The 8,718-nt window shown below is 48.4% G+C and overlaps 18 non-coding genes across 18 annotated transcripts; all 18 read right to left on the bottom strand.

Moving 5' to 3' along the window:
- Positions 1-246: 246 nt before the first annotated feature.
- On the bottom strand, positions 247-365 carry LOC147956111 (5S ribosomal RNA). Its single transcript, XR_015612907.1, has one exon. It is a non-coding gene; the product is annotated as a 5S ribosomal RNA (ribosomal RNA).
- A 365-nt stretch (positions 366-730) lies between these two features.
- Positions 731-849, bottom strand: LOC147956110 (5S ribosomal RNA). Its single transcript, XR_015612906.1, has one exon. It is a non-coding gene; the product is annotated as a 5S ribosomal RNA (ribosomal RNA).
- A 364-nt stretch (positions 850-1,213) lies between these two features.
- LOC147956109 (5S ribosomal RNA) lies at positions 1,214-1,332 on the bottom strand. Its single transcript, XR_015612910.1, has one exon. It is a non-coding gene; the product is annotated as a 5S ribosomal RNA (ribosomal RNA).
- Positions 1,333-1,695: 363 nt separating this feature from the next.
- Positions 1,696-1,814, bottom strand: LOC147956108 (5S ribosomal RNA). Its single transcript, XR_015612905.1, has one exon. It is a non-coding gene; the product is annotated as a 5S ribosomal RNA (ribosomal RNA).
- A 364-nt stretch (positions 1,815-2,178) lies between these two features.
- LOC147956107 (5S ribosomal RNA) lies at positions 2,179-2,298 on the bottom strand. The gene has a single exon (XR_015612966.1). It is a non-coding gene; the product is annotated as a 5S ribosomal RNA (ribosomal RNA).
- Positions 2,299-2,662: 364 nt separating this feature from the next.
- On the bottom strand, positions 2,663-2,781 carry LOC147956106 (5S ribosomal RNA). Its single transcript, XR_015612904.1, has one exon. It is a non-coding gene; the product is annotated as a 5S ribosomal RNA (ribosomal RNA).
- Positions 2,782-3,145: 364 nt separating this feature from the next.
- On the bottom strand, positions 3,146-3,264 carry LOC147956105 (5S ribosomal RNA). Its single transcript, XR_015612903.1, has one exon. It is a non-coding gene; the product is annotated as a 5S ribosomal RNA (ribosomal RNA).
- Positions 3,265-3,628: 364 nt separating this feature from the next.
- Positions 3,629-3,747, bottom strand: LOC147956104 (5S ribosomal RNA). The gene has a single exon (XR_015612902.1). It is a non-coding gene; the product is annotated as a 5S ribosomal RNA (ribosomal RNA).
- Positions 3,748-4,110: 363 nt separating this feature from the next.
- LOC147956103 (5S ribosomal RNA) lies at positions 4,111-4,229 on the bottom strand. Its single transcript, XR_015612901.1, has one exon. It is a non-coding gene; the product is annotated as a 5S ribosomal RNA (ribosomal RNA).
- A 364-nt stretch (positions 4,230-4,593) lies between these two features.
- On the bottom strand, positions 4,594-4,712 carry LOC147956102 (5S ribosomal RNA). Its single transcript, XR_015612900.1, has one exon. It is a non-coding gene; the product is annotated as a 5S ribosomal RNA (ribosomal RNA).
- A 364-nt stretch (positions 4,713-5,076) lies between these two features.
- Positions 5,077-5,195, bottom strand: LOC147956101 (5S ribosomal RNA). Its single transcript, XR_015612899.1, has one exon. It is a non-coding gene; the product is annotated as a 5S ribosomal RNA (ribosomal RNA).
- A 364-nt stretch (positions 5,196-5,559) lies between these two features.
- On the bottom strand, positions 5,560-5,678 carry LOC147956100 (5S ribosomal RNA). The gene has a single exon (XR_015612897.1). It is a non-coding gene; the product is annotated as a 5S ribosomal RNA (ribosomal RNA).
- Positions 5,679-6,042: 364 nt separating this feature from the next.
- Positions 6,043-6,161, bottom strand: LOC147956099 (5S ribosomal RNA). Its single transcript, XR_015612896.1, has one exon. It is a non-coding gene; the product is annotated as a 5S ribosomal RNA (ribosomal RNA).
- Positions 6,162-6,525: 364 nt separating this feature from the next.
- LOC147956098 (5S ribosomal RNA) lies at positions 6,526-6,644 on the bottom strand. Its single transcript, XR_015612895.1, has one exon. It is a non-coding gene; the product is annotated as a 5S ribosomal RNA (ribosomal RNA).
- A 364-nt stretch (positions 6,645-7,008) lies between these two features.
- On the bottom strand, positions 7,009-7,127 carry LOC147956097 (5S ribosomal RNA). Its single transcript, XR_015612894.1, has one exon. It is a non-coding gene; the product is annotated as a 5S ribosomal RNA (ribosomal RNA).
- A 364-nt stretch (positions 7,128-7,491) lies between these two features.
- Positions 7,492-7,610, bottom strand: LOC147956096 (5S ribosomal RNA). The gene has a single exon (XR_015612893.1). It is a non-coding gene; the product is annotated as a 5S ribosomal RNA (ribosomal RNA).
- A 364-nt stretch (positions 7,611-7,974) lies between these two features.
- LOC147956095 (5S ribosomal RNA) lies at positions 7,975-8,093 on the bottom strand. Its single transcript, XR_015612892.1, has one exon. It is a non-coding gene; the product is annotated as a 5S ribosomal RNA (ribosomal RNA).
- A 364-nt stretch (positions 8,094-8,457) lies between these two features.
- On the bottom strand, positions 8,458-8,576 carry LOC147956094 (5S ribosomal RNA). The gene has a single exon (XR_015612891.1). It is a non-coding gene; the product is annotated as a 5S ribosomal RNA (ribosomal RNA).
- Between the last annotated feature and the right edge of the window lie 142 nt (positions 8,577-8,718).

Here is an 8,718-nt window from a genome sequence, read left to right as displayed (position 1 = left end):
ACTTACTCTCTCGCTCAACTACGAAGACGAGTTTACCACTATTTCCACCCCTCCCTCTATACCGCAGCAACACGTATTTTACACCCCTTTCACAACGCGCTTTTCGCGCCCCAACTCTCCCTAGCCGCGTGACTAACGAGCTCCGAGCTAAAACATATCGCAAATGTCAAAAATATGATGGCAGGCTTAATATATATCACGCACGTGCGTTCTGTTCCTCACGTACGTACAAAAATAATTAAAAAGGGAATGCAACACGAGGACTTCCCAGGAGGTCACCCATCCTAGTACTACTCTCGCCCAAGCACGCTTAACTTCGGAGTTCTGATGGGATCCGGTGCTTTAGTGCTGGTATGATCGCATCCGACATGTTACCCCCGGCTTCATCCCTTATGCTTCCCACTCCCACGTCCGCTGCAAAGACGGCTATACATTCTTACTACCATTACAACCGTCGCCTACTAATGGATAATGCCCTATACTACTTACTCTCTCGCTCAACTACGAAGACGAGTTTACCACTATTTCCACCACCTCCCTCTATACCGCAGCAACACGTATTTTACACCCCTTTCACAACGCGCTTTTCGCGCCCCAACTCTCCCTAGCCGCGTGACTAACGAGCTCCGAGCTAAAACATATCGCAAATGTCAAAAATATGATGGCAGGCTTAATATATATCACGCACGTGCGTTCTGTTCCTCACGTACGTACAAAAATAATTAAAAAGGGAATGCAACACGAGGACTTCCCAGGAGGTCACCCATCCTAGTACTACTCTCGCCCAAGCACGCTTAACTTCGGAGTTCTGATGGGATCCGGTGCTTTAGTGCTGGTATGATCGCATCCGACATGTTACCCCCGGCTTCATCCCTTATGCTTCCCACTCCCACGTCCGCTGCAAAGACGGCTATACATTCTTACTACCATTACAACCGTCGCCTACTAATGGATAATGCCCTATACTACTTACTCTCTCGCTCAACTACGAAGACGAGTTTACCACTATTTCCACCCCTCCCTCTATACCGCAGCAACACGTATTTTACACCCCTTTCACAACGCGCTTTTCGCGCCCCAACTCTCCCTAGCCGCGTGACTAACGAGCTCCGAGCTAAAACATATCGCAAATGTCAAAAATATGATGGCAGGCTTAATATATATCACGCACGTGCGTTCTGTTCCTCACGTACGTACAAAAATAATTAAAAAGGGAATGCAACACGAGGACTTCCCAAGAGGTCACCCATCCTAGTACTACTCTCGCCCAAGCACGCTTAACTTCGGAGTTCTGATGGGATCCGGTGCTTTAGTGCTGGTATGATCGCATCCGACATGTTACCCCCGGCTTCATCCCTTATGCTTCCCACTCCCACGTCCGCTGCAAAGACGGCTATACATTCTTACTACCATTACAACCGTCGCCTACTAATGGATAATGCCCTATACTACTTACTCTCTCGCTCAACTACGAAGACGAGTTTACCACTATTTCCACCCCTCCCTCTATACCGCAGCAACACGTATTTTACACCCCTTTCACAACGCGCTTTTCGCGCCCCAACTCTCCCTAGCCGCGTGACTAACGAGCTCCGAGCTAAAACATATCGCAAATGTCAAAAATATGATGGCAGGCTTAATATATATCACGCACGTGCGTTCTGTTCCTCACGTACGTACAAAAATAATTAAAAGGGAATGCAACACGAGGACTTCCCAGGAGGTCACCCATCCTAGTACTACTCTCGCCCAAGCACGCTTAACTTCGGAGTTCTGATGGGATCCGGTGCTTTAGTGCTGGTATGATCGCATCCGACATGTTACCCCCGGCTTCATCCCTTATGCTTCCCACTCCCACGTCCGCTGCAAAGACGGCTATACATTCTTACTACCATTACAACCGTCGCCTACTAATGGATAATGCCCTATACTACTTACTCTCTCGCTCAACTACGAAGACGAGTTTACCACTATTTCCACCCCTCCCTCTATACCGCAGCAACACGTATTTTACACCCCTTTCACAACGCGCTTTTCGCGCCCCAACTCTCCCTAGCCGCGTGACTAACGAGCTCCGAGCTAAAACATATCGCAAATGTCAAAAATATGATGGCAGGCTTAATATATATCACGCACGTGCGTTCTGTTCCTCACGTACGTACAAAAATAATTAAAAAGGGAATGCAACACGAGGACTTCCCAGGAGGTCACCCATCCTAGTACTACTCTCAGCCCAAGCACGCTTAACTTCGGAGTTCTGATGGGATCCGGTGCTTTAGTGCTGGTATGATCGCATCCGACATGTTACCCCCGGCTTCATCCCTTATGCTTCCCACTCCCACGTCCGCTGCAAAGACGGCTATACATTCTTACTACCATTACAACCGTCGCCTACTAATGGATAATGCCCTATACTACTTACTCTCTCGCTCAACTACGAAGACGAGTTTACCACTATTTCCACCCCTCCCTCTATACCGCAGCAACACGTATTTTACACCCCTTTCACAACGCGCTTTTCGCGCCCCAACTCTCCCTAGCCGCGTGACTAACGAGCTCCGAGCTAAAACATATCGCAAATGTCAAAAATATGATGGCAGGCTTAATATATATCACGCACGTGCGTTCTGTTCCTCACGTACGTACAAAAATAATTAAAAAGGGAATGCAACACGAGGACTTCCCAGGAGGTCACCCATCCTAGTACTACTCTCGCCCAAGCACGCTTAACTTCGGAGTTCTGATGGGATCCGGTGCTTTAGTGCTGGTATGATCGCATCCGACATGTTACCCCCGGCTTCATCCCTTATGCTTCCCACTCCCACGTCCGCTGCAAAGACGGCTATACATTCTTACTACCATTACAACCGTCGCCTACTAATGGATAATGCCCTATACTACTTACTCTCTCGCTCAACTACGAAGACGAGTTTACCACTATTTCCACCCCTCCCTCTATACCGCAGCAACACGTATTTTACACCCCTTTCACAACGCGCTTTTCCGCGCCCCAACTCTCCCTAGCCGCGTGACTAACGAGCTCCGAGCTAAAACATATCGCAAATGTCAAAAATATGATGGCAGGCTTAATATATATCACGCACGTGCGTTCTGTTCCTCACGTACGTACAAAAATAATTAAAAGGGAATGCAACACGAGGACTTCCCAGGAGGTCACCCATCCTAGTACTACTCTCGCCCAAGCACGCTTAACTTCGGAGTTCTGATGGGATCCGGTGCTTTAGTGCTGGTATGATCGCATCCGACATGTTACCCCCGGCTTCATCCCTTATGCTTCCCACTCCCACGTCCGCTGCAAAGACGGCTATACATTCTTACTACCATTACAACCGTCGCCTACTAATGGATAATGCCCTATACTACTTACTCTCTCGCTCAACTACGAAGACGAGTTTACCACTATTTTCACCCCTCCCTCTATACCGCAGCAACACGTATTTTACACCCCTTTCACAACGCGCTTTTCGCGCCCCAACTCTCCCTAGCCGCGTGACTAACGAGCTCCGAGCTAAAACATATCGCAAATGTCAAAAATATGATGGCAGGCTTAATATATATCACGCACGTGCGTTCTGTTCCTCACGTACGTACAAAAATAATTAAAAAGGGAATGCAACACGAGGACTTCCCAGGAGGTCACCCATCCTAGTACTACTCTCGCCCAAGCACGCTTAACTTCGGAGTTCTGATGGGATCCGGTGCTTTAGTGCTGGTATGATCGCATCCGACATGTTACCCCCGGCTTCATCCCTTATGCTTCCCACTCCACGTCCGCTGCAAAGACGGCTATACATTCTTACTACCATTACAACCGTCGCCTACTAATGGATAATGCCCTATACTACTTACTCTCTCGCTCAACTACGAAGACGAGTTTACCACTATTTCCACCCCTCCCTCTATACCGCAGCAACACGTATTTTACACCCCTTTCACAACGCGCTTTTCGCGCCCCAACTCTCCCTAGCCGCGTGACTAACGAGCTCCGAGCTAAAACATATCGCAAATGTCAAAAATATGATGGCAGGCTTAATATATATCACGCACGTGCGTTCTGTTCCTCACGTACGTACAAAAATAATTAAAAAGGGAATGCAACACGAGGACTTCCCAGGAGGTCACCCATCCTAGTACTACTCTCGCCCAAGCACGCTTAACTTCGGAGTTCTGATGGGATCCGGTGCTTTAGTGCTGGTATGATCGCATCCGACATGTTACCCCCGGCTTCATCCCTTATGCTTCCCACTCCCACGTCCGCTGCAAAGACGGCTATACATTCTTACTACCATTACAACCGTCGCCTACTAATGGATAATGCCCTATACTACTTACTCTCTCGCTCAACTACGAAGACGAGTTTACCACTATTTCCACCCCTCCCTCTATACCGCAGCAACACGTATTTTACACCCCTTTCACAACGCGCTTTTCGCGCCCCAACTCTCCCTAGCCGCGTGACTAACGAGCTCCGAGCTAAAACATATCGCAAATGTCAAAAATATGATGGCAGGCTTAATATATATCACGCACGTGCGTTCTGTTCCTCACGTACGTACAAAAATAATTAAAAAGGGAATGCAACACGAGGACTTCCCAGGAGGTCACCCATCCTAGTACTACTCTCGCCCAAGCACGCTTAACTTCGGAGTTCTGATGGGATCCGGTGCTTTAGTGCTGGTATGATCGCATCCGACATGTTACCCCCGGCTTCATCCCTTATGCTTCCCACTCCCACGTCCGCTGCAAAGACGGCTATACATTCTTACTACCATTACAACCGTCGCCTACTAATGGATAATGCCCTATACTACTTACTCTCTCGCTCAACTACGAAGACGAGTTTACCACTATTTCCACCCCTCCCTCTATACCGCAGCAACACGTATTTTACACCCCTTTCACAACGCGCTTTTCGCGCCCCAACTCTCCCTAGCCGCGTGACTAACGAGCTCCGAGCTAAAACATATCGCAAATGTCAAAAATATGATGGCAGGCTTAATATATATCACGCACGTGCGTTCTGTTCCTCACGTACGTACAAAAATAATTAAAAAGGGAATGCAACACGAGGACTTCCCAGGAGGTCACCCATCCTAGTACTACTCTCGCCCAAGCACGCTTAACTTCGGAGTTCTGATGGGATCCGGTGCTTTAGTGCTGGTATGATCGCATCCGACATGTTACCCCCGGCTTCATCCCTTATGCTTCCCACTCCCACGTCCGCTGCAAAGACGGCTATACATTCTTACTACCATTACAACCGTCGCCTACTAATGGATAATGCCCTATACTACTTACTCTCTCGCTCAACTACGAAGACGAGTTTACCACTATTTCCACCCCTCCCTCTATACCGCAGCAACACGTATTTTACACCCCTTTCACAACGCGCTTTTCGCGCCCCAACTCTCCCTAGCCGCGTGACTAACGAGCTCCGAGCTAAAACATATCGCAAATGTCAAAAATATGATGGCAGGCTTAATATATATCACGCACGTGCGTTCTGTTCCTCACGTACGTACAAAAATAATTAAAAAGGGAATGCAACACGAGGACTTCCCAGGAGGTCACCCATCCTAGTACTACTCTCGCCCAAGCACGCTTAACTTCGGAGTTCTGATGGGATCCGGTGCTTTAGTGCTGGTATGATCGCATCCGACATGTTACCCCCGGCTTCATCCCTTATGCTTCCCACTCCCACGTCCGCTGCAAAGACGGCTATACATTCTTACTACCATTACAACCGTCGCCTACTAATGGATAATGCCCTATACTACTTACTCTCTCGCTCAACTACGAAGACGAGTTTACCACTATTTCCACCCCTCCCTCTATACCGCAGCAACACGTATTTTACACCCCTTTCACAACGCGCTTTTCGCGCCCCAACTCTCCCTAGCCGCGTGACTAACGAGCTCCGAGCTAAAACATATCGCAAATGTCAAAAATATGATGGCAGGCTTAATATATATCACGCACGTGCGTTCTGTTCCTCACGTACGTACAAAAATAATTAAAAAGGGAATGCAACACGAGGACTTCCCAGGAGGTCACCCATCCTAGTACTACTCTCGCCCAAGCACGCTTAACTTCGGAGTTCTGATGGGATCCGGTGCTTTAGTGCTGGTATGATCGCATCCGACATGTTACCCCCGGCTTCATCCCTTATGCTTCCCACTCCCACGTCCGCTGCAAAGACGGCTATACATTCTTACTACCATTACAACCGTCGCCTACTAATGGATAATGCCCTATACTACTTACTCTCTCGCTCAACTACGAAGACGAGTTTACCACTATTTCCACCCCTCCCTCTATACCGCAGCAACACGTATTTTACACCCCTTTCACAACGCGCTTTTCGCGCCCCAACTCTCCCTAGCCGCGTGACTAACGAGCTCCGAGCTAAAACATATCGCAAATGTCAAAAATATGATGGCAGGCTTAATATATATCACGCACGTGCGTTCTGTTCCTCACGTACGTACAAAAATAATTAAAAAGGGAATGCAACACGAGGACTTCCCAGGAGGTCACCCATCCTAGTACTACTCTCGCCCAAGCACGCTTAACTTCGGAGTTCTGATGGGATCCGGTGCTTTAGTGCTGGTATGATCGCATCCGACATGTTACCCCCGGCTTCATCCCTTATGCTTCCCACTCCCACGTCCGCTGCAAAGACGGCTATACATTCTTACTACCATTACAACCGTCGCCTACTAATGGATAATGCCCTATACTACTTACTCTCTCGCTCAACTACGAAGACGAGTTTACCACTATTTCCACCCCTCCCTCTATACCGCAGCAACACGTATTTTACACCCCTTTCACAACGCGCTTTTCGCGCCCCAACTCCCCCTAGCCGCGTGACTAACGAGCTCCGAGCTAAAACATATCGCAAATGTCAAAAATATGATGGCAGGCTTAATATATATCACGCACGTGCGTTCTGTTCCTCACGTACGTACAAAAATAATTAAAAAGGGAATGCAACACGAGGACTTCCCAGGAGGTCACCCATCCTAGTACTACTCTCGCCCAAGCACGCTTAACTTCGGAGTTCTGATGGGATCCGGTGCTTTAGTGCTGGTATGATCGCATCCGACATGTTACCCCCGGCTTCATCCCTTATGCTTCCCACTCCCACGTCCGCTGCAAAGACGGCTATACATTCTTACTACCATTACAACCGTCGCCTACTAATGGATAATGCCCTATACTACTTACTCTCTCGCTCAACTACGAAGACGAGTTTACCACTATTTCCACCCCTCCCTCTATACCGCAGCAACACGTATTTTACACCCCTTTCACAACGCGCTTTTCGCGCCCCAACTCTCCCTAGCCGCGTGACTAACGAGCTCCGAGCTAAAACATATCGCAAATGTCAAAAATATGATGGCAGGCTTAATATATATCACGCACGTGCGTTCTGTTCCTCACGTACGTACAAAAATAATTAAAAAGGGAATGCAACACGAGGACTTCCCAGGAGGTCACCCATCCTAGTACTACTCTCGCCCAAGCACGCTTAACTTCGGAGTTCTGATGGGATCCGGTGCTTTAGTGCTGGTATGATCGCATCCGACATGTTACCCCCGGCTTCATCCCTTATGCTTCCCACTCCCACGTCCGCTGCAAAGACGGCTATACATTCTTACTACCATTACAACCGTCGCCTACTAATGGATAATGCCCTATACTACTTACTCTCTCGCTCAACTACGAAGACGAGTTTACCACTATTTCCACCCCTCCCTCTATACCGCAGCAACACGTATTTTACACCCCTTTCACAACGCGCTTTTCGCGCCCCAACTCCCCCTAGCCGCGTGACTAACGAGCTCCGAGCTAAAACATATCGCAAATGTCAAAAATATGATGGCAGGCTTAATATATATCACGCACGTGCGTTCTGTTCCTCACGTACGTACAAAAATAATTAAAAAGGGAATGCAACACGAGGACTTCCCAGGAGGTCACCCATCCTAGTACTACTCTCGCCCAAGCACGCTTAACTTCGGAGTTCTGATGGGATCCGGTGCTTTAGTGCTGGTATGATCGCATCCGACATGTTACCCCCGGCTTCATCCCTTATGCTTCCCACTCCCACGTCCGCTGCAAAGACGGCTATACATTCTTACTACCATTACAACCGTCGCCTACTAATGGATAATGCCCTATACTACTTACTCTCTCGCTCAACTACGAAGACGAGTTTACCACTATTTCCACCCCTCCCTCTATACCGCAGCAACACGTATTTTACACCCCTTTCACAACGCGCTTTTCGCGCCCCAACTCTCCCTAGCCGCGTGACTAACGAGCTCCGAGCTAAAACATATCGCAAATGTCAAAAATATGATGGCAGGCTTAATATATATCACGCACGTGCGTTCTGTTCCTCACGTACGTACAAAAATAATTAAAAAGGGAATGCAACACGAGGACTTCCCAGGAGGTCACCCATCCTAGTACTACTCTCGCCCAAGCACGCTTAACTTCGGAGTTCTGATGGGATCCGGTGCTTTAGTGCTGGTATGATCGCATCCGACATGTTACCCCCGGCTTCATCCCTTATGCTTCCCACTCCCACGTCCGCTGCAAAGACGGCTATACATTCTTACTACCATTACAACCGTCGCCTACTAATGGATAATGCCCTATACTACTTACTCTCTCGCTCAACTACGA

Source organism: Triticum urartu, unplaced genomic scaffold (assembly GCF_056163025.1).
Source record: "Triticum urartu cultivar PI428250 unplaced genomic scaffold, HENAU_Tu73 scaffold1, whole genome shotgun sequence".
NCBI lineage: Eukaryota > Viridiplantae > Streptophyta > Magnoliopsida > Poales > Poaceae > Triticum > Triticum urartu.
The sequence above is the reverse complement of the archived record's forward strand: the minus strand, read 5'-3'. Positions and strand labels throughout refer to the sequence as shown.